We start from the raw sequence: 23,484 nt of genomic DNA, 5'->3' as shown, positions 1-23,484 counted from the left end.
GCACTGTTTCTCTCACTCCAAACAGCAGACCAGTGGTCACTTATCCAAAGACCCTTGCTTGCTAACTCTCAATGAAGTTTACTCATATGTTAGTGACCAAGATACAGATTGTGCACAACTCTGAGATGTGTGTGGCTACCTAGCTCCATCTTGACCTGCTAACCCAAGATGAAACTGTTGAGGACAGGAATCGCAGCTTACCCAGTGGCCAAAATAATGATCCCAAAGACCTCAAGTTACATAACCAGAATGGTATTGGCAGCAGACACATTCACAATGCACTGACCACATGATGACTCCAGTCATATATACAACAAACTCCTAGGTCTGCCTGCATTACAATCAACTAGACCTCAGAATGGCTAAAGACATATCTTGCCTAGCCACTGTTTGCTTGCACTGGTGGCAAGATGGCATTCTCAGGCCATCCTCTCAAGTGCTAATGATCTGCACATTTCAGCAACTACTTGATTTAAATGAATTGCCATGGATTAACTGCAAATTATCTTTGTACAAGATCCATGATTAAGATAACACTACATTGTTGGAGGTAGATGTCATCTTGTACCCCCAGGACTAGAACCTGAGTTGCATCGCAACAGTTTGGACAATGAGGGGCCAGGAACCAGTGGCAAGGTGACAGGGCCATGGGGGTGGGAATCGTGGGAGGGATGATGTGCCTCAGCGAGGTGAGGCCACTGGGGCTGCTCCTGGACAGGACACCATCAGCCACATCTTGGGGGTCTATCAGGAGTCCCAAGGCATGATGGACCAGATATTGACTGATCTCCAGGAAATCAAGCAGCTACAGAGGGACATGCATAGGGTCATGCGAGAACAGATGGAGACCCACAATAACAACATGGCCTCCCTAATAAGGGTGATGAGGGACATATACACAGTCCTGAGCAGGACTTTTTAAACCAATCTTCCCCTTCCTTTGGCTCATCAAGCCCAGGGACATCTGCATCAATCCCAGCCACTGGGAGGGAGGCCTTGGAAGTGGAGGAACCTGCCCAGACATCCCTGCCTTTGTAGCAGCAGATACCCCCCACCATGCAAGCAGGGATGTCCAGCGAAGAATCAAGGAGGTGCGGATGTCAAGACACCCATCACTTCCAGCAAGTGACCTCTTCCTAAAGCAACTCCTTTGTGTGCCACATATTCACTCTGTTGACTGATCCTGAACCACCTACCATTTCCAATGGGAAGAGTACTGTGGACTTTGGACTCCCAATGGTGTGTCATCTACTCCAATGATTTCATTCACCATGACTGACACCTTCACTTTATTTTTTTCTTCTTTTTTGTCCAACATTTATTTTCTGAATCAGCACTGTAATAAATTCACCCATCACAAACTCACTGTCTGCCTGCTTAAGTTCAACATTTTGCTATGTAGAGATGGTAGACCATGTGAATCATATGATGAAGGAATAACGTACTTGGGCAAGGAGGGATATGTTTCAGGTACACAACCATTGCACACAAATACATTAGTACAAATGTCTGGTCACACCATACATTTTATTCCAGTGTACAGCACACAGGCTGCCAATATGTTTGGACCTTTTGGCACAAGAATGTGTGACTCATACTGAGTCAAAGTACATATTCCAAGCTACACGCCGCCCAGACCACGGAAGAATGGGATTTTTCAGACACTGTCCTGTAGAATAGGCAAACATTAAAGTGTATGATGTCAGCAGTTTGATCCTTATCACATACAACACCAAAGTAATCCAACATCACACAATCGAAATACAGACAGATGGCAGTACAACAGTCCCTTATCATAGGCCCATCATAATCCAATGTTGTGGCACAGGCACAGTGGCCTGCAATGATGAAACACATCTACAGCTACATACAGGTCATACAAGAATAGTGTTTAGCTAATGTGAAGGGTGAATTACTTGGTCCCAATCTATGACTACATATTTCATGCCCACATGATGACACACATGATTCTATTGGCCCAACACAGCACCCAAAACAAGTCCACTGTGTACTTCTGACCTCCCACCCAAACACTATGCAAGCTGCTGTGGCATGGGTTTCATACACCCCAAATCTGTGATTTACATTGCCTGAAACTATGCATGTCCACTTTGTATGTCAGAAAAGCATCATATACTTGCAAATGTCACAACTCAGAAATACCCACATGAGGATGTCATGGTGAAGGTACCTGTACAAAGAACAAAACAAGGAGTATGGGCTTGAAACCATACCTTTGACCCAAGCCAGATAGCAAACGACTGGAAAACAGAGTACATTTCTTGGAAACTGACACAGACGCAACATCATCAAGGTGGGGATGTGTCAAAAGCTATCTTATCAAGCAGCCTTTGGCTTAATATTGCAGAATATCAGCTCAAGCTGTTTCTAAAACACCCAACTCCACATATTCTCACAACTACAGTTCATCATACAGTCAAAGTCATGACATCACATGACATACTTACATGCATGAAAAGTTGCTGATGATGAGATTTTCCTGCAAGTGAGCTCCTTCTTCTTCACCACTGTCATCCTCACTTGGCATTTCAGGAGTCTCACCCGGTAGCACTGCAGGCTCCCCCTCATCAGGGATGTACAGGATATTCCTCTGAAGGGTGATGTTGTGGAGCATGCAGCATGCCACAGTATTCTGACACTTTCCCGGGTGAGTTGAGGAGGGCTCCACCAGTCCGGTCAAGACAGTAATCTGGCCTTCAGGAGCCCATAAGAATGGGACATAAGTGCAACAATGAGTCACTCACTTCATGATTATAGCACCTGATGTTGCACACACAATCAAGTCAGACATGACTTACCAACAAGCCAGGACCTCTCTGGGTACAGCTGTTTCATCAGCTGGGGCATGGTGCTGTTCTGCATTATGAAGGAATCATGGGGGAACCCAGATAATGGCCATAGACATGTGGGATGTAGAGATGCACCAAACACACCACTTGCATGTTGATGGAATGGAAGTCCTTTCTGTTGCGACAGACTTGTTCAGTGGCCTGAGGTGACACCAAGCCAACATGTGTGCCATCAATGGCCCCCATCACGTGTGGGATGCAGCCAAAACCATAGAAGTCAGCCTTCACTTTGGCTAAATCCTCACATTAGGGTATTCTGATATAGCTGTCAATGTGTCTGTACATTGCTGAGAGGAAATCCTTCAACACCAGATTAAACATAATTTAGGACTTACCAGCAGATAGGGCTACTGTATGTTGGAAGGACCCTTTGGCTAGGAAGTGCAATTCTGACATGACTTGTACAATGGGTGGTATACTGCTTTGATAAATAATAGCTGACATCAGATCTGGCTTCAACTGATGGCATAAGGCCACTATTGTTTGCCTATCCAAGTGGTATAACATAATAATATGCCGTTGTTTCATGGTCTGAAGGTTTAGCAGTAGATGGTTGATAGGAGGTAGTTGCATCCTCCCTCTCCCATGGTACCTATGTGTCACAGGACATGATTTGTAACATCAGTCAGTGGGTCCACAGCAACATACATTATGCATGCCAACAATATCATGTAACAAAGCATTTCTGACTGGAGAGACATGACACACTGTACACATCAGAGTTGGCAACTACACAAGGGTCACATGTGACCCTCATGGTTTTCAACACGTGTCCAAAACATGGATTTGAACGGAACTCAAAGATGTGCTACACAATTGCCCTTCCAAATGTGACTGTATATTCCGACCTCCAAAATGACCATTGGTGGTGGTGGCCTGTGGACTGCTGTTAAATGCCACCTGTGTCCTACAACAAAATACAATGGTGGTTGAGTAGAAGGACCTACATGACAAGACAGAATAAGTATGTTTGTGATGCAACAAACATACTGTAGGTGTGTCACAGTTTATGAAGCCTAATACAGAATTTCAGACCCCCAAAAAGGTGGATGCCTGATCTACTCCACTGGAAATTAGGAACTGCACACAACCGCTGATGGAAGTCATCAGGGTGGTTGCAGCCACAGCAGATGCAGCCATAGACAAACGGTGTTGCCTGTGGCAGTTGCGGCCAGTGGCTATGTCCGCCAGTGGTGATGGCTACGTATGTGGCGGACGTGACCACCATGTTGTGCACATTCACTCACTTGACTCCTGACACTGCTGCCAGCAACCCTCCATGACCTGAGCTGCTGTGTGCCACATCTGGGAGCAATTATGGTACGTCCAGCAAGTGATGGGGCCCCTGCTTTCCCGCCAGAGGAGCTGGAGAGGCTAGTTGATGAGGTCATGCCCCTGAATGAACAGCTCTATCACTCACCAGAGGAGGAGGTAAGAATCTAATAGGCACAATTGATACTGTTCGACGCCATCCTTTTCCTCCTCACAGGCTACAATGTGTTTCTGTGTGCCATGTAGACTTCTTGTGTGCCTGTTGTTGTAGTTTGTGTAGCATCAATGGGATGGACATGGTGCAGGTATTGGTGGCCAGTACTTTATGTTAAGTTCAGTCACATTGTGTGGTGTGAGGTTTTTGGGGTCCTAGATCCTCCTTGTGTTGGATACACATATCTAGGTAAGGAGACTTTACTGCCATCCACTGATATCTGTTTCTTTATGTTGGTTGTAAATGTTAGACAACATGTATGTGCATGACAGCATGAGCTGTGTATGCATTCTGTATGAATCATTTGATGATCTTGTAAGCAATGTTTATAGTACCACATATCTTTCACCCCACATCTGGCCTTGCCAAACTGTTGTCTGGAAGGTGTATCCTGACTCACTCTGCCCTTCAGGTTGCCACACAAACCACATGCAAAATTGCTGAAGGCCACATGATGTACTGTCATGCATGGAAGTGATGGAAATGGAGTGACATATAGGTTCTGTATGCTCAGCCTGCAGAGATTAGGGCATGTCAAAGGTATCTCCCAGTATGGGACATAGTCCAGGCTGCGGAAGAGTCACTGTGGGCATGCAACTGTGGCACTGTGACCACTCCCTGTGCATCTGCAGATCCTGTCATGTGGCCAATATGAGGCTCTAGTGGCAAAGCTTGCCATGACAGCCCAAATCCATTGACTAGATTAGGAATTTGTACTGAGGTAAACCCATGAACTAGCCCATATGTGCATTTAGCATCATTGTGAATGTGTGTCTTTGACTCATGACAGATCCCTTACCCCAACAGCTCTGTTGTTACCTTCACATAAGTTATACTTGTCCTGTACAGGCTTATTGCACTGATGACAGTCCCACAGTGCAGGTAGTGTGTTGATTCCTGAGATGTGACTTAGTAGCTTGGACACATAGAGGAAATTGTACAATGCATACGTTTGTATGCCATCTCTGTAGGATAGACACATATGTCCAAAGACGTATGGGGTTCAGGTACATACCACAGAAACCACCCCCTGAAGTAGCATGAGTCTGCATGTGGTAGGCCACATGTCCACAAAAAACACTTTCTGTACTTACCATGCCAGGCCCTTCATTGTCACTCAAGTGTAAGGGTGACGTCAGTATACGGCAGTTGCCTGTAGGGACTGTGTGCAGTGAGTCAATCTCACAGAGTGTGAATGTGTTGGTCAAATCAGGACTCAGCACTTTACCCTTCACTAGCCACATGTGTGTGTAGTGTTTCATTGTGGCTGACATCACAGTACATGTTGCTGGAGCATGGGCCACTTGATGTCAGTAGGCCTGCTTATTCATTGTAGGCCCTGTGCAGGATGGTGATTTATTTTGCAGATGGCTATATATGTCTGTAGTCAGGTCCCTGTACTTATGGGCTTGTGTGTTTTACACTTGTGGTGTGTTAACCAATTTAACATTTCTAGCTTGGTGTTTCTGACATGAGTGTGACTCAACCATTTGTGCCAAAACTTGGGGTTATAACCTCTTGATTTGCCTTTTCCATCCATGCAGGTCAATGCCCATCAGAGGAAGGAGATATGGAGAGCCATCACCTGGAACATGCAGACCGTGGGAGTCCAGAGCTGGCAGCGCACCCACTGTCGCAAGAGGTGGGAGGATCTGAGAAGCTGTGCTCGGAAGATTGCGGAGGCACAGCTAAGGCTGTCCTCCAAGTGTGGGATGGGCTCATGTCGGACCATGACTCCACTAATGTCACTCATCTTGACTGTGGCGTACCCAGATCTTGGTGGGCATTTTAGGGGAGAACAGCAGCCACAAGGGGGTGAGTACAGGGTATAATCCTTCCTGTCACATTGACCTGTTGAAGACATCTCCCCCTCAAGATTAGGGAAGTGCCATGTGTGACATGGTAGATGAGTGACTGTGTAGATATGTAATGTGGTGCATACTGATGTGCCTTGCTTATTTGCCCAGGGACCTAGGACACAACTGTGTACAATCCACAAACCATTTGTTCTCTTGGGAAAAATATGTCTGTGTACATTGAGTAATCACGCACTGTTTGTTGTTGTAGTGGGTGTAAATTCTATTCAACAGACCACTACTCCTTAGTGTTACAGGCCAAAAGAAAGGAAGTGATGGATCACTGTCCTCATCCATGAGTATATTGGCATCTACCACCCAGAGGCTACTTGTCTTCAGTGTATGACAGGTGCTTGTGCCTCACTACTGTCTGAAATGTGAAGATGGGCATCATACATATGACGGCGCATACATTGCTCTTTGGGTGCAGCTACATATCATTATTTTCCCTTGGTAAGTAGGGAATGTCCATGGACATGGTTTGTGTGCCATCACTGTTGCCAACATTCCTTTTGCCTACATATTGGCATGTGTCTCTTTCTCTTTTGACAAAATGTGTACTCTACTGTTTCATGCATAGTCTACCTGTGTTCATGTGATGATTCCTGTATTCCCTCACATATATGTACATGTCAACCTGTGTGTAGAATAGGACATTTGGAAAGGGAATATATTTGATGTGGTGCCACAGATTGGAGTGTCTCACCATTGATTCTTGGCTCATACATACACTCAGGCGTCATTGCATGTCATTTGGCAAGTACAACTGTAGAAGCAATGAGGGACAAGATGTATATGACTAGATTTGTTAGCCAGAATGTGTATTTCCAGGCCATTGATGTAGCATCATGTAGCAAAGTGCGCTGTTCATGTGTAAATGCAGAATGTTTTTTACCTGACTGTTGGCATGCATCATAGAATCACTTGCAGTTATGTTGAAATCACATGTTGTTGGGTACACCCATTCATCCAGAGACATCTGGGTTTGCACGACCTAAATGGAGACAGTGGTATAGCTTCCCAGTGGGCAACATGTTGAGGGCCTTCTACAAGTACTCGCAAATCTCTGTTTCTCTCCAACATACAAAAGACTAATGGCTTATATTGATGCAATCAGAGTATGTCATTGTAAGGGGTGCCAGACATTAATGGTGATTTCCCTGGGGCTTGCTGATTCATTGTGATGTGGATTTTAGGGACATATCTCCCTGACAATTTGTACATGATGGCTACAGCATACATTTCTATGCCAGAAGTGTGGCCTATCAGAGCAACATTGGTACTACCTCCATGACTCCATTGGGACAAATTACACATAGTGAAGTGTGCAGTGTGTATATGTTTTAAGTGTGACATGAGTATTTCAATGTCACCTTCCCCAGGCTACTGTACTGTTGTCAGCAACATGGCATGTTCTGGGACCATAATTTCTTATTGTTGTGCTATTGTGTATGTGACAAATAGATGTCTGCAGGACTTGTGTGGGATCTGTGGGAATGCAGTTGGCTTTGGCCTACTATTGTATGACAGCAGGTAACTGAGGTATGGTCCATGAGGCAAAGCATTGAAGGTGATGTGGGCTCCTACTTGTCCAATGGTTACAGTGATTGCACAACTTCAATCATGCAATTGGAGTTGTCTGAGAACCTGATTTTTCAACGGGCAACTGTTGACTGTTCAGATGGCATGCATGCATATGGTATGGTACATGTAGGGGCCACTTTGGTGGACTTTGTTGCTTGGGGCCTACTTAACATCATGGTAATGTTTGCTAATCAGAGCTCTTGTTCAAGTATTATTAAGGACTTGTGATGACCCTATTTCTCTTTGTATTTGCAGCATCAGCCCAGGCAAGCGAAGAAGACAGGGCACAGCCAAGTGGGGAAACATCTGGCTGTGGGATCTCCTGTCAAGACACCACTGACACAGAGGGACCCAGTGGCCCAGAGGGTGAGGGGAGTGTCACGGAGAAGACTAGATGTACATCATCATCATCAGATTTTTCCTCCCGTTGCCACTCCCTTGTGGTGGTGGATCCATTGGGACAGACTCCAGTACCTTCTTTGTCTGCCGCCACAGTTCTATCACCACCCTCCCTGTTGCTCCCCTCCCAGCTGGCCATGCCCACTCATCCAAAAGAGTGGGCATCTCCTTTGCCCCAGGCACCTCTACCCCAACCCCTATTATTCCTCCTGCCCTGAGTGAGGAAGCTACTGAGCTCCTGAAGAGTATCTCTGTGGGTCAGACTGCCATTGTGAATGCCATCCAGGGGTTGGCCTGCCAACTTCAGCAGACCAATGCTTTCCTAGAAGGCTTTCAACATGCCATGTGTGGCCTACAGAGATCTTTTCAGGCTCTGGCCTACTCACTGACGGCAGCCAGTTACCCCCCACATTCCGTCCCCCTTCATCTCCCTCTTTCCAATCCAAATCTCCTATTCCCCTACCTATCCTGAACACAGAGGCACATCTGCATGCATCTACCTCAACTCACACAAGCAGCACACATAAATACAAACACCACAAAACACACTGGCACATAAGCACTCAACAAATACCCACACGTGCAAGATCAGCCACCACTTCCTCAGACCCCCACCACTCCCAATGCACCACACACCACATCAAGAATACCCACAGGCACCACCACAACAGGCAGTGACACACCCACCACACCCACTATACCTGCAGACACCACCTCAATAGACAACCCAGATATCCACAACACCCATCATACCCTCAGACAACACCCCAACAGACACACTGATATCCACCACATCCAGCATACCTGCAGACACCACCTCAACAGACACACAAATATCCATCACTACAAGCATACCTGCAGACACCACCCCAACAGACGCACACAGATCCACCGCTCCCACATCACCCATCACCTCCACCTTTCAGCCCCCAAACGCCTACACTCACACACGCAACAGACACCACCCAAACATAAGCATACGTCACACATGCACACACCCAAGACATCAACACTGACACCAGACCACCACTCCCTCAACCTCCAAATACCCAACCCATTCTGATGACCACCCCCATGTTCCAAAGGAAAGCTTCCTTTTCGACCTTGCCCTTTCCCTTTTTCTCTCCACCCTGTCCCAGACTCATGAAGCCCGACCCACTTCTCAAACGAGCCAATTCCTCCCCTGTCACACCAGCCCTCCACTGCAAGCACCCATCCCCGCAAGAAGAAGCCCAACCCTCCTAAGAAACATTCCATCCCACCCAAACCCACCCATCTCAAATCTGACTCACCCCCCCAAAGATGATCCCTGAGGTGACTGCCAGCCCACTTGATGCCCATTCCTGTAGAGGGTCCCTGGCAGTAATAGGAGTCAAGTGTGGGCACAGTTCTGCACACGGGTAATATTCTGGACTGGTCAATGGGCTTTGATCTTTTGCATTTTGTATAAAATTAAAAACAAACAGTTGTTTTGTTGGGTACACATTTGTCCTGCAATTCCTTTTCGACCTTTATTTTGTTCCTGAGTAACTTGTGTTGTATGCCTGCAGTTGTGTGTGTCAGCCTGCTTGCTGATCCATTTGCTGGGGTTTGCAATATCTGACTTTGTGGGCAGTGCAGTACCCATGACAAAGGTAGCTGTAGACTGTATGGATATGTGGGTGTTAATGCATTTGTGGTGTCACTGCATTGTGTTCTGGTTGTTATGGTAAGTATTTCATCTTGTGTTGTCAAATGTCAGCATGTATCGTGCTAGACCTGTCCCCCTGATAATGGATTGTATATTTGTCCCATGTGTGGGCGCTCAAGTTCTGTTTGTGCAGACATTGAGTATGTTCAATTGTGTTAACTTCCTTTGCATTTGACTGTGCAAGTGTCCATTATGCTGTGTGTACCTTGCAGCTACTTCATCTAGATCTCTGGAGCATGCTTTTGCTTTTGTATGTGCTTTCTTGACTTGCACTTCCACATTTTGCAGATAGGCATGTCACTTGACTATAGTATTGTTTGCCCCTGAGTTACATAAGGGACCAGTTCCTGTGCAAATGTTGTTTTAGGGCCATGTGAAAAGTGATGTATCCCAGTGCAGAATTCTTCCCTGGGTGCTTTTGATGCTGCCATCCCTACTGTGCATGTATTGTTTGCATAGTGAGTTTTGTATATTTGTCTCTCTGATTATTGTACATCCCATTGACCTTCCCTGGTGTTGCAATGTGAGTAATGTGTGGGTCCATTGCAGGGCTATTTAATGGGAGTGGTGTTTGTGTTCCATGACACATCCATACATATGTGTGTTGAATCTAACGACAGTCCATGGCATGTGTGTAATGTGAGGGTGTCAGTTGTATTGGTAGATGTGCTGTTGCTGTTTGGTTGGTGTTGTGTGACGCAATGTTGTGTACACTTTACTGACCCTGTGCCTAAGATGTACACATGTGTGTTTTTGTGTACTGTTGCGGTGCAGTGTGAGTGAGTGACCTGCCTAATTTGGGCGTTTGATGACTGTGAATGTGTCATTCTTTGTGAATGACTCCGACTGTGTACACACGTAAACTTAGTACCCCTAGTGTGACCCCCATCTCACGTGGATGACAGATCAACTATCTGTTGCTGAGAGTAATGACACAGGTGGGTATGTGCACTTAAGGTCAGTTGCGTCCATGTGTCCATAGCGGTGTGGATTTTGGGCTTCATCGATGAGCAGCAGCAGCGGCAGGACATGTGTGAAGAGTTTCATGGTGGCACAGGATGTGTCAAGCTGCCTTCTGGTGAGTTGCTCCCCTTATACTCTCCGTTTCTAACTTCTGGGAAGTGGTGGTTGGACCACCACGGTCACATTGGCAGTGTGCAACCTCATAATGTGTCTGGTTGAAACACAGGCTCTGCTGGCTTGTTTGTGCTGCTTCGTGACAGTCGTCCAACCGCCAATCCAATGACGGTCGCACCGCCGCAGCCATGTCGGTGGACCGAACGCCAAACTCGTAATGAGGCCCTTACTCTTCTGTGACTTTAGATCATCCTGTGTGTCCAAATATTCAAAAAGTATAATCCATCAAAAATGGGAAAAATTATTATCTGAAAAGGCCCAAAAATTAAAAAATAAAACTAGTCCACTAGAGATTTCGCAATGCGATCCAAAGTACCTAGGAATCATTAAAAAACCTGAATAAAGGGTTTAAAAACAGAAATGCTCCTGGAAACCCAAAGGAAAAGGAAATAAAAGTAAAAAATATTGGTTTATTGTAAACCAAAAAAGATTTCCTTTAAAAAAAGGTTAATCCCAAAGGCCATATCTCACATTTGTAGAGAAAAGCCTGCACAAGTAAAGCAGAAACCCACTTCAAAAATATTAAAACACAACAGGGCATATTTATTAAAGAGTTGCATCACTCTTGCGCCATGCCACAGGGAGCAAGAGTGATGCATCTTTTAAGTTAGATTTATCCAGACATGCAAGGCCACCTTGCATGACCATGTGTGGCTTGATAAGTCTAGAGTAGTGCAACAAAATGCCGCATTGCGTTACTCTGCCCTGGGAAGACTTTCCATCGGTGTAGCATGGGTGTTCCCACGCCTCCATCCACGGGTTTTGGTGTATTCCTAGATTTAACATTACTGGTAGACCTGGAGGAGAAATGTCTTTATTTTTCCATGTTATTTCCTCTTTCTGTGTGTGCTGCACTTGGCAGCACACATATAAATAGGAAAATGACTCTGAGGATTGTTTGTGTGCAGGAAGATGTCCCTTTCTGCACAAAACCAATCCTGCTCACAACGCAGACATGCTTCTGCCATGGTGCACGAGTTGCCTGCATTGGCACTAGGCAGCACATTGTGCTCCAGGATTATTATGTGAAATATGCCCATTCCTGCCCTTTTCCTATCTTGCAGTGCAGCACAGCAAGGTGAAATGCTGCAACGTAAGATTTTTAAAGTAAGTATGCTCCTCAATTCCCAAAATTATATATACATTACACTTAGTCATCATAAAGCGATTAACATAACACAATATAGCATAAAATATCAATTCATGAATAGAACAGTGTACGAAAGCCCAAACTACACACTAGTCAAAAACACTACAATATACCTAAATGTACAAAGAAACCCACAAACAAACCTATAACTAGCCTTTAGACATCTCCCTCCATCCCCCGTACACTCAAAGCCCTAAAAAATGCTTTAAAAACACTGACCTGTTTGTACAAACAACAGCACCTTATCACGACCTGCATCCAGGAAAATAAACTAAAAATGACACAAATAGACTACAAAATAGAAGAAAATGGCAGTTAAATGAAACTGAAGAAAGACTATCTCCCCAACGAAATGAATGGGAAAAATAGTTCAAAATGTGAATAAATGCATTAAAAATGTAAAAAAGGTCATAAACGTGTAAAACATGTAAAAAATTGTTGAAAAACTGCAAAAAATTGTGAAGTATAAATTAAATATTAATATCAAAATATTCAATTATTTAATACATACTGAAAAACCTATGTTAAAATGATGTAGAAGATATGTACATGAAACAATTTATTAAATGTTCTAAAATGTTAAACAATAGAAAACAAAACCTTGAAAAATTTACAAATACAATACTATTTAAATATTATTTACAATTTTGTAAGCATTGTTTATTTAATAAATAAAATACATTAGACATAGTTTTGCCTATATATTTATTTTACTTAGAAATGTATATGATTCAAAATTTAACAATAAACCTTTAAAAAAATTGAAATAATTAATAATGTTTTCATTACATATATAATATTAACTACTTTTTCAAAATATCTTTCTAAACCAACAAAAATAATTAAATAACACACCACTCCTACTACATAACAATACATTTTTTTAAGTATTTCACGCTAAAATTATTAAATTAAGTAAACCATTTTAACGAAATTGTTGGAAACTAAAGGGGTGACATTTACTGATCCCACTCCAATCTATACCAATTTAGTGAAGGTGTTTGACCCTAAAGGGGTGACATTTACTGCCCCTACTACAATCTAAACTAATTTAAGAAAGGTGTAGACCTCTAAAGGGCTCTGTTTTAATATTCCTATTCCAACATTAATCATTTTGAGGAAAAATATTGGACACTAAAGGTTGACATTTACGATTTCCACTGCAATCTATTCCAAATTACGGAAGTGTTGGACAATAAAGGGGTGTCATTTCCTATTACCACTCCAATCTATACCAACTTGCTGGAGGTGTTGATCACTAAAGGAGTGACATTTACCATTGTCACTCCAATTTATACAATTTTGAAGAACGTTTTGGACACTGAAGGGTTGACATTAACTATTAACACTGCAATCTAAACCAATTTGAGGAAGGTGCTGAATGCTAAAAGGGTGATGCGAGAAATTGGATTGTTGGTTGACTGGGGTGTGAGCCCTGGTCAAGCAGCAACCATAGTCCTTGTCAGGGTACGGCATAAGCAAACCCTTAATTAATCTGTGCTTAAGTGCCTGGTAGCTTGGCACAGAGCACTCAGGCTCAATTCAGAGGCAATGTGTAAAGTATTTGTGCAAGACTTCATAGAGCAGAACAGTGAAAACACTACACAAAAATATCCCACACCAAGTTAGAAAAATAGAGCAAAGTTTAAAAAATAAAAGAAGACCAAAATGACAAAAAAATCCAATCAGTAGACTAGAGTTCTGAATTTTTAAAGAATAAAGTGAACATAGTGCCAAAAATTACAAAGCACGAACTTGGGGCACCTGGTCACGCTGGACCGGGTCAATGTCAAAAGTTTGGGTCAACTATGCTGTATGGCTTGGATACAGTACCGATAAATCCCACTGAAGGTGTACCTTTTCAAGTTTTGTACCAAGAGTCCCATTTGTGGTGTAGATGGTCGTGAGGAGCAAGAAGAGCCTTGCTGGAGGCTGTTGGCGATGGCACGAAGAGCAGGGTAAGCACTGTTGACAGGCTAGCTGGAGCTTCGCATTGGTAGTCCCCGGGGGACGGTCAATGCTGTTGTGTGAAGAGATGGGGTGGTGATGGCTCAAGCTGCTTTTCATTGCAAGTGGTGCAATCACAGTGCAAACTGGCCAATTTGAAGTCACAAGAGCCCAAAAGCTCCATTTTAGAGCCTATGAGCCAAACCAAGGGTCCAGCATGTGAGAGTTACCTCTTGGGGATCAAGAACTCACTGCAGCCAGGTACAGAAGCTGGTTGGGGAGCTTTTTGTGTCCCTAAGGCTCAGATTGGGAGGCCAGCAGACTAGCCCTTCGAGTCACTCTACTGGGGTCCTGAGTTCAAGATGAAGTTGCAGGTCCAGTTCTTCTTCCCTGAAAGAAGGGCAGCAGTTCTTTTAGTGCAGCAGCCCAGCAGAGAGGCAGTCCTTGCGGCAGCACAGCAGTCTTTCTTCCTGACAGAATATCCACAGGTCCATAAGTGCAGAGTTGGTGTCTGGAGACCTTCTTTTTTACCCAGTAGTGCCTTTGAAGTTGGGAGAAGTTTCTAGAGCCATGACTTTGAAGTGCACAGAGGTGGTACCTTCCTGTACCTGGCTCCAGACTAACTACAGGGGTTATGTATCCTTTTGTGTGGAGACAAGACACAGCCTATACGTGTTTAAGTAGGGCTAGGCCCAGCCCCTCCCACCCATCCTGCCAGGGATGGTCCATCCAGTCATATCTAGGCTCCCCATTGTTTGTGGCTGTCTAGGAGGAATACACAAAGCCCACCTGTCAGTCTAAACCCAGTCACGTGACTCAGAGACAGGATTCTGGCACCAAAAGGCCAAGGCGGAAAAATGCCAACTATCTAAGAGTGGAATTTTCAAAAGTATAATTTTAAATCCAACTTAATTCCGATTCCGGAGACACCAAACATGAAATGGTTACCTGGGTCCCATTTGGGATTTACACTTATGAAATGTAATAATATAACTCCAACGTTATTCTATGGGAGAGGTGGGCCTTGGAGTAGTGAAAAACCAACTTAAGAGTTTCACAATACCAGGACATGTAAACCTTAACAGTCTATGTCCAACTTTTTAACTAATTCTCACCCTGCCCTCTGGGCTGACAAGGGCTTACCCTAGGAGTAACTTATATGCAATAAAAATGAAGGGTTGGGCCTGGAAAAAGGGTTGATTTGCCAGGTCAAATTGACAGTTTAAAACTGCTCACACAGGTTCTGCAATGGCAGGCCTTAGCCATATTTTCCAGGCTACTTAAGTGGGTGACGCAACGAGTGCTGCAGACCAATTAGTAGCATGGAATTTATAGGCCCTGGGTACATAGACTACTACCTTAATAGAGACTTACAAGTGAATTAAATAAGGAAATTGGGTATAAGTCAATTCTATCATGTTTTAGGGACAGAGCACAAGCACTTTAGTACTGGTTAGCAGTGGTAACATGTACAGAGCCCTCAGGTCAACAAAAACGAATTCAGCAAAAATAGGAGGAAGATGGCAAAAAGTCTGGGGATGCCCCGGAAGAAAAGGCAGTGTCCAACAGGTGGCGTTCAGTATTCCCACTTTAATCTAAACCAATCTGGAGAATCAGGTGGCGTTCACTATTCCCAGTCCAACCTATACCAATTTGGAGATGGTGTTGGACACTAAAGGGGTCACATTTACTATTCCCACACCAATTTAAACCAATTTAGGGAAGTTGTTGGACCCTAAAGAGGTGGCATTTACTGTTCCTACTCCAATATAAACCAATTTAGGATAGGTGTTGAACACTACAGTTGTGTCATTTACTTGTTTCTATTCCAATTTGGGGAAGGTGTTGGTCACTAAAGTGGATACATTTACTATTTCCATTACAATCAAAAACATTTTATGCAAGGTGCTCCACACTAAAAATGGTGCACACACAATCTATAGTCAATGCTCACACATATTTGATCTGTAACGTAAAATACAAATTACCTAAGGAAACAAAATAACTGAAACTAAAAACCAATATATGTATAATTACGCATTAAGATATCAAATCATGTGTTTATCACTATTAATAAGTAATATATTTTACTAATATTTATTAATATTCCTAAGCATTGAAAGATGTCTTTTGAAATGCATATTCTAAAAATACAAATCAAAAAATAAAAATGTAAAGTATAAAACTAAGACTAAACCAAAACTAAAAATAAGTTTCAAATTAAATATTCATTTTGTTTAAAAAAAATACATTGCATTTTAGAAAATATATTCCCAGCAGAACGTATTCCATTACTAAAAAAAACATTTATTTTAATGTTGTTTAAAATATTTGATCAGGAAATGTAACATTTACATATACAACTAAATATGAATAAATACACCATAAATAATACATGTTTTGTCTAGTTTCAAATTTTAATTAGACAACATTTTGAAAATATTTGAAATAAATGTATATAAAAATGTCAACAAATGCAATTTATTTACAATGACATAAAATTCAATATTAAAAAAAATCTTTGAAATATTGTATTTTTTAAACAAATTGATTTACAAAATTGTTAAATATAAACCTTTCTATTTTTTATTTAGAATTTACAAATATTTTACATTATTAAATGTATTTTCATATTTGTTACCTTTCACCATTTTTTATTTTAATGAGCATATTAAAATTTAGAGTAAAACCGTTTTTTACATTTAACATAATCAATATATACTTTCAAAATAATTACAAAGTATTATTTAGCACAACTTTAAAGTACACAGTTGTTTCAAATGTATATATTTTACTAAATCAATTTTCAGGCCATTAGAACATCTAACATTAAAATTAAACTAAATTGTTCACTTTATAAAAATCTCTGTAGCCTTAGCCATTAAGAATCCAACATCCCACTACTAAAACATAATAAAAACAATATATATATATATATATATATATATATATATATATATATATATATATATATGTACACACACATTGTTGTACGCAATAATACCACTAAAAATACAAATTTAAATTATTTCTCAAGTAATAAAGTATTTTACTAAACACACAAACAAAAAAAATAAACATATAAAATCACACACAGTACGATAACATATAGTCAAAATAAAACTTCAAATGATAATATATGCTACAATTGTTTCTGAGATATTTTACAGAAATATTAAAACAGCATCCAAAACGATATTCTCACCTTCGATATTCATCGATATTTTTGACATCCTGATATTCTTGTATTATAATATTTTTTATTCAATATTTTGTCCAAATACCTGATTCACAATGATATTAAAGAGTGCGTGAAGTAGTACTCCCGTTTTACTAAATCACAGGCTCATAAATGCCTTCGTGAATTGTGATACTGTTCTCAATAAATGAATGAATGATAACAATTTGTAGGGTCCCGGCTCTACCGGTGATTGAAGATACTTATCCTTTATTCAGCATTAAAAGAGAGAATAGACACAAACAGCCATTAAAAAACCCAAATAATCATGTACATATGCGACGAACATTGGAACGCAAAGGGAAGCAAGGTGCCACTCATTGGCAGCGAGAGCTCTTTTATGAGAACAATTGAAAGCTCCTGTCACCAAGTTTGGGTTGGGGGGTCATGCATGACAAAATGATTGTAATGGGCCTATTCAATACCTTTATGGCCATCTCCCGGATTTTCTGCAAATTGAATTTAAATGATTTCCGAGGGCTGCATCACCTTGCTGTTTGAGCCATTATCACTGCTTCTGCCTCAAATTATTACAGGAATTAAAAGTGAACTGCTTCACCTTATCCTTTGTGTCTGAAGGTGATTCAAATAAAATCGGAATTTGCATGTTCAAAATGAGATATCAGGTATATAAAATTATAGTGTCCTCATCATTTAAATTAAAAGACTAATTAAAGCCTAATTTATGAAATCATTGCTCCAATTTGTCCTTAACGCCCTCTAATTGGCACTAGTGACATTCTGAATTGCAACCATAAAAGCTAACACGGCAATCTTGCGTTTATGTGTTAGGTGCTGTAATTTCTACTTGGTGAATGATTTTTCAACAAAAAGAGTAAAGGTGCATTATTTCGTGTTTGCTAAATTCTGACTTTCTCAAAATACAGCTTTGGCTTTGGGATAGTTTAAAATCAGCTGTCCCTTTTGACATCGTTGCGAAGAGTATATGAAAATAGGAATAATAGCATTATATACGGAGTTTAATACTGCAGATTTTGCAGCGGAATGAAGCAGAAAGCCATGCTTCATTTAAAGGAGGAGTGTACATTATACAAATTAAGGCACTCAGCTTCTTTTTCTGAAAATCAAAGTCATCACTCCAAATCCTGCAACGTGTTTCTTTACTTCAAAGTGCCTAGTATCTGTTTGAGTTTCATGTTATTCTCAGTTGACATTCAGTGCGACAGTGTGACAAGCCTTGAATGCCGTTTGGTGCTTTGTAAACGCGACATGTATGATCTTTGCTGATAAACTGTGTGCTCTCTGAAAACGAGGCAACATTTATTGCATTTGAACGAATTATCACGTATAGTTTTGTATGGAATCGTATTCTATTTCTTGCCTAGGAAGTAAAACATTACATATGAGACTTAATTAAAGTCACACATTTTTTTATGCCCTCGAATGTTAATACCAGATCCATCACCTACGAAAAATGAGCCATACAAATACAATGGGGCATGCTATGTTAAATTAGACATTTGTGCAGAGGGATTGTGGCAAACTCAAAGTCAAGGGATGGTTGCACAGTTTATGAAAGGGTTGTGTACTTTTATAAAGCCTCATATTTGATATCAGTTAATCTGATTTATTTTCAGGGGAATCAATTCATAACATCAGGAAAAAGCAACACAGTAAATAGCACTGAATGAGACTTTGTGCCTGATTACGAGTTTGGCGGTCAGACTGCCAGACCGCCATGTTGGTGGTCCCAAAAAGACCATTGTGCCGGCGGTCCCTAGACTGTCGTATTACAATTCAAAAAAGGCAAACCTCCAGCAGCGTGGTGGCTTGCATTTAGGTGGTCCGACTTCCAGTGCCATCAGCGCTGCGGCCAGCCACCAAGCCTATTACAAACACACAGTCACCATGGCAGTCTCCTCGCAGCGGTCAACCAATGGTGGAAGACCACCGTGGTCTGCAAAGTAACAGATAAATGCACATTGGATGATTAAAAAACAACACAGCTGACACATATTGGCCCAGTGGACACACCTGCAAAGGACACTATAAAACACATCCCTTCACAGACCACTATCCTTTGCATTTCCAATGCAGCACAACAAGACAGAACACACATTTTGTACATTTGTTTTCGGAAGGCAGCCTTTTTTTCCCATCCCATTTTACACCTTTCAAACACATCGTAAAATTTGTTTTCCCCATATTCACTTTTTATGTTTAATTAGTCACTGTCACCCCCTATAATTTCCATTCATGTCACTGGCCAAAAACCCATGATTTTCAGAGGATGGGTTGAGAATCATGGTGGATGAAATGATTACAGTACAGCCACAATTGTTTGGAGCCAAAGTCCAGCACACTCCTTGCAGTAGGAAAATGGAAATGTGGGACAGGATAGTGGGTAGAGTGAATGCTGTAGGCACCACCCTACACACAAAGAAGGACATTAGGCGGAGGTGAAATGACCTTAGGGGCAAGGCCTGTTCCCTGGTCTCCAGGCAACAGCTGGAGGCCAGGAAGACTGGTGGTGGCCCTCCCAGTGCCCCATTAAGACTCTTTCCCTGGAAGGAGAAAACGTTGGCCATCCTGCATCCTGAGGGCTTGACAGAAATGCCTGGAGAGTGGAGTCTGGTAAGTTACAACACGAAAAAGGTCTTGTTCATGTACCTATCAATGTGCATATTTGGATCCAACATCACAGCTACCAAGGCCCATCACATGCCATATGTCCAAATGGTGGCTGGAAATCTCACAATACCAAAAACACATTCAGGATTCATGGTGTGTCTCAAAATGTAAATGTATGCCAAACCCTAAATGCAGCCTACATACAGATATGTAATACTAAACATTTGTCAAGTGTTGGGGAGTAGAGCGAGTGACCTGACTGCAACTCCCAGGAGGCCCTGTTTCTCTGACTCCAAACACTAGCCTAGTGTTCACTTGTCCAAATACCCCTGTGTCTTAACTCTCAATTGAAGTGTACTCCCCTGGGAGGATACCATTTGACACATGTGTGTAGTAGAGGGAGTGACTGGACTGCAACTCCCAGGAGGCCCTGTTTCTCTAAATCCAAACACCAGCCCAGTGGTTACTTGTCCAAATACCCCTGTCTTTGAACTCTCAAATGAAGTGTACTCACCTGGGAGTTTGCCATTTGTCAAGTGTGTGTAATAGAGAGTGTGACCTTAATGCAACTTCCATGAGGCACTGTTTCAGTAACTTCAAACACCAGTCCCGTTATTAGTTGTCCAAATACCATTGCTTGCTAACTCTCAATTGAAGTGTAATCACCTGAGAGGATACCATTTGCTTAGTGTGTGTAGTAGAGGATGTGATCTGACTGCAACTCTCAGGAGATCTTGTTTCAGTAACTCGAAACACCAGTCCAGTGGTCACTTGCCAAATACCCCTGTTTGTGAACTCTCAATTGATGTGTACTCACCTGGGAATGACCAAGATACAGATCATGCTCAACTCAGAGACATGTCTGTCTACCTAGCTCAATCTTGACTTGCTAAACCAAGATGAAACTATTGAGAACAGGATTGGCACCCTACCCAGTGTGTACTACAAGTATTCCTAAGGCCTAAAGATGGATCACCAGCTTGGTATTGGCAGCAGACACATTGACACAGCACTGTGCACATGATGACTCCAGTCACATATACAACAAACTCATGGGTTTTCCTGCATCCAACTGAAGTAGGCCTCCAAATGGTCAAAGCATTATGTTTCATCTCCACTGTGTTGGCTGCACTGGTGGTAAGATGTCATTTTCAGGCCATCTTCTGAAGTACAACTGATCCCCACATTTCATCAGCTGTTGAAGTCAAATCGGTTTGGCAACTTCACACATTTCATGTCAAATCACCCAATACCATGGTTACTTAGCACAACTGGATTACCTGCAAATTAACTTTGCCCAAGGTCTCTGATTGTGTAACACAAAGCCTTTGGAGGTAGATGACACAATTCAACCAATAACAATGTACGTTTTTCATCAGCAGGTGGATCTGCCCCTGGGCACATGGAGGCCACAGAACAGACAACCACTACCCCCTGGATGAAGCTCTCAGTGTTGACAACACTCCTGGACTGCTTGATTTGGAGGATGGTTGTGGCCCATTTGGGCAATCTGGTCAGACGGCAAAAGTGAGTCTCACTGTGCCCACAACGTCACCTCCCAGCCTTGTTGCATCAACATCACAGTAAACCATTCACCCCCCAACCTGTGTACCTAGCACAGTTTCCACCATCTTGTGCCCCCTAGTCCTGGGTTCTGAGTTGCATCTCAACACTTCGGACACTGAGGATCCAGGACCAAGTTGGAGAGGGTACGCTGTGGCAAGGGCACAGGCAAGGAGGATAGGGTGTGTGAGAGGGATGCTGTGGGTCAGCGGGATGGGGCCACTGAGGATGCTCTCAGCCAGGACACCATCAGCCACTTCTTGGGGGTCTATAATAAGCCCCAAGCCGTGATGGGCCAGGTGTTGACCAAACTCTGGGAAATCAAACAGCGACATAGGGACATGCGTGAACAGATGACGTCCCACATTTCCAACATGGCCTCCTTAACAGGGGTGTTGAGGGACATACACACACAATCCTGAGCAGGGCTTTTCACAACCAATCTTCCCCTTCCTTTGCCTCATCAACACCAGGGCCATCGATGTCAGCCACAGGAAGGGAGGCCCTGCCAGAGAAACAACCAGCCACAATCACCTCTGCCTCTGTACCAGCTGACATCCCCTCCAATCAGGGACTTCAAGCATAGAATCCAATAGAGTCCAGGAGGTGCGGATGGCAAAAAGCCCACCAGTGCCAGCAATAACGCTCTTCCTTTAGGTCCGCCTTTGTGTGTTACACATTCACTCTATGTACTGACCCTGAACCTCTTCCACCTTCCATTTCAAATGGGAAGAGTACTCTGGACTTCCAGTGTTCCATTGGTGTGGTCTCTACTCCAGTGATTTCATTCACCATGACTGACCCCTTCACATTTCTTTTTTTGGTTGATTCATGTCACATATATTTTCTGTTAGTCATATATTCACAGTAAAATCACCCATCATTGACTCATTGTCTGCTGATTTTGATTTCATATTTAGCCATGTAGATATATCAGTGTCTAGTCAAACTATGAAAGTATTAACTGTGTAAAGCACATAGGCTGTCAATATGTCTGAACTATTGGAATTCATAAATGATTGAGTCATACTAAGGAAATGAAATTATTTATAGGTACAGTACTCCAGACCATGGAAGGAAGGCATATGCCAGACATTGTCCTGTAGAATAGGCAAACATTGAAGTGGTTGATGTCATCAGCTTGAGCCTTATCACATACCACACAAAGGTAATCCAATATCACATGACCTCAGATTCAGGCAGATGGTAGTACAACTGTTCCTTGTCCAGGGCCATTACAATCCGATGCTCATACATCTGGTGGTATGACACAAACATAAGCCAGTTTTTTGACAGAGACACTGTGGCCTACAATGATGAAACACATTTACAGGTATATACCAGTCAAACGAAAAGAGTGATTAGCCAATGTGAATGGAAACTGGCTTGGTTGAGACCTAGGACTACATATTATATGACCACATGATGACACACATGATACATCATACCCACCACAGGGAACAAACCAAGTTCAATGGGCACTACTAAACTTTCATCCAAACACTGTGCAAGCTATTGTGGCACAGGCATCCTATACCCGAACTCTGTGACCTACATTATCGGGAACAATCCATGTCCTCTTCGTATGTTAGAACAGCATCACATACCTGCCAGTGTCACAACTCTGAAATGTCCATGTGAAGATGTTACGGTGAAGTTACCTGTACAAAGAACAAAACAAGGAGTATGGGCTTGAAAACATGCATATGACACAAGTCACATGGCAAGCATCTGGAAAACAAAGTACATTGCAATGAATCTGACACAAACTAAGCAACATCATCAAGGTGGGGATGTGCCAAAAGCTATCCTATCAATCAGACTTTGCCCGATTTTTGCAGAGTTTCAGCTCCCTAACTGTTTCCAAAACACTAAACTCCACAAATTCTCACAACTATTGGTCAGTGTACAGTCACAGTCATGACATACTGACACTCATGAGAAGTAACCGTGGATGAGATCTTCTCACAAG

Source organism: Pleurodeles waltl, chromosome 8 (assembly GCF_031143425.1).
Source record: "Pleurodeles waltl isolate 20211129_DDA chromosome 8, aPleWal1.hap1.20221129, whole genome shotgun sequence".
NCBI classification, from domain to species: domain Eukaryota; kingdom Metazoa; phylum Chordata; class Amphibia; order Caudata; family Salamandridae; genus Pleurodeles; species Pleurodeles waltl.
This window is presented reverse-complemented; position numbering follows the sequence as displayed.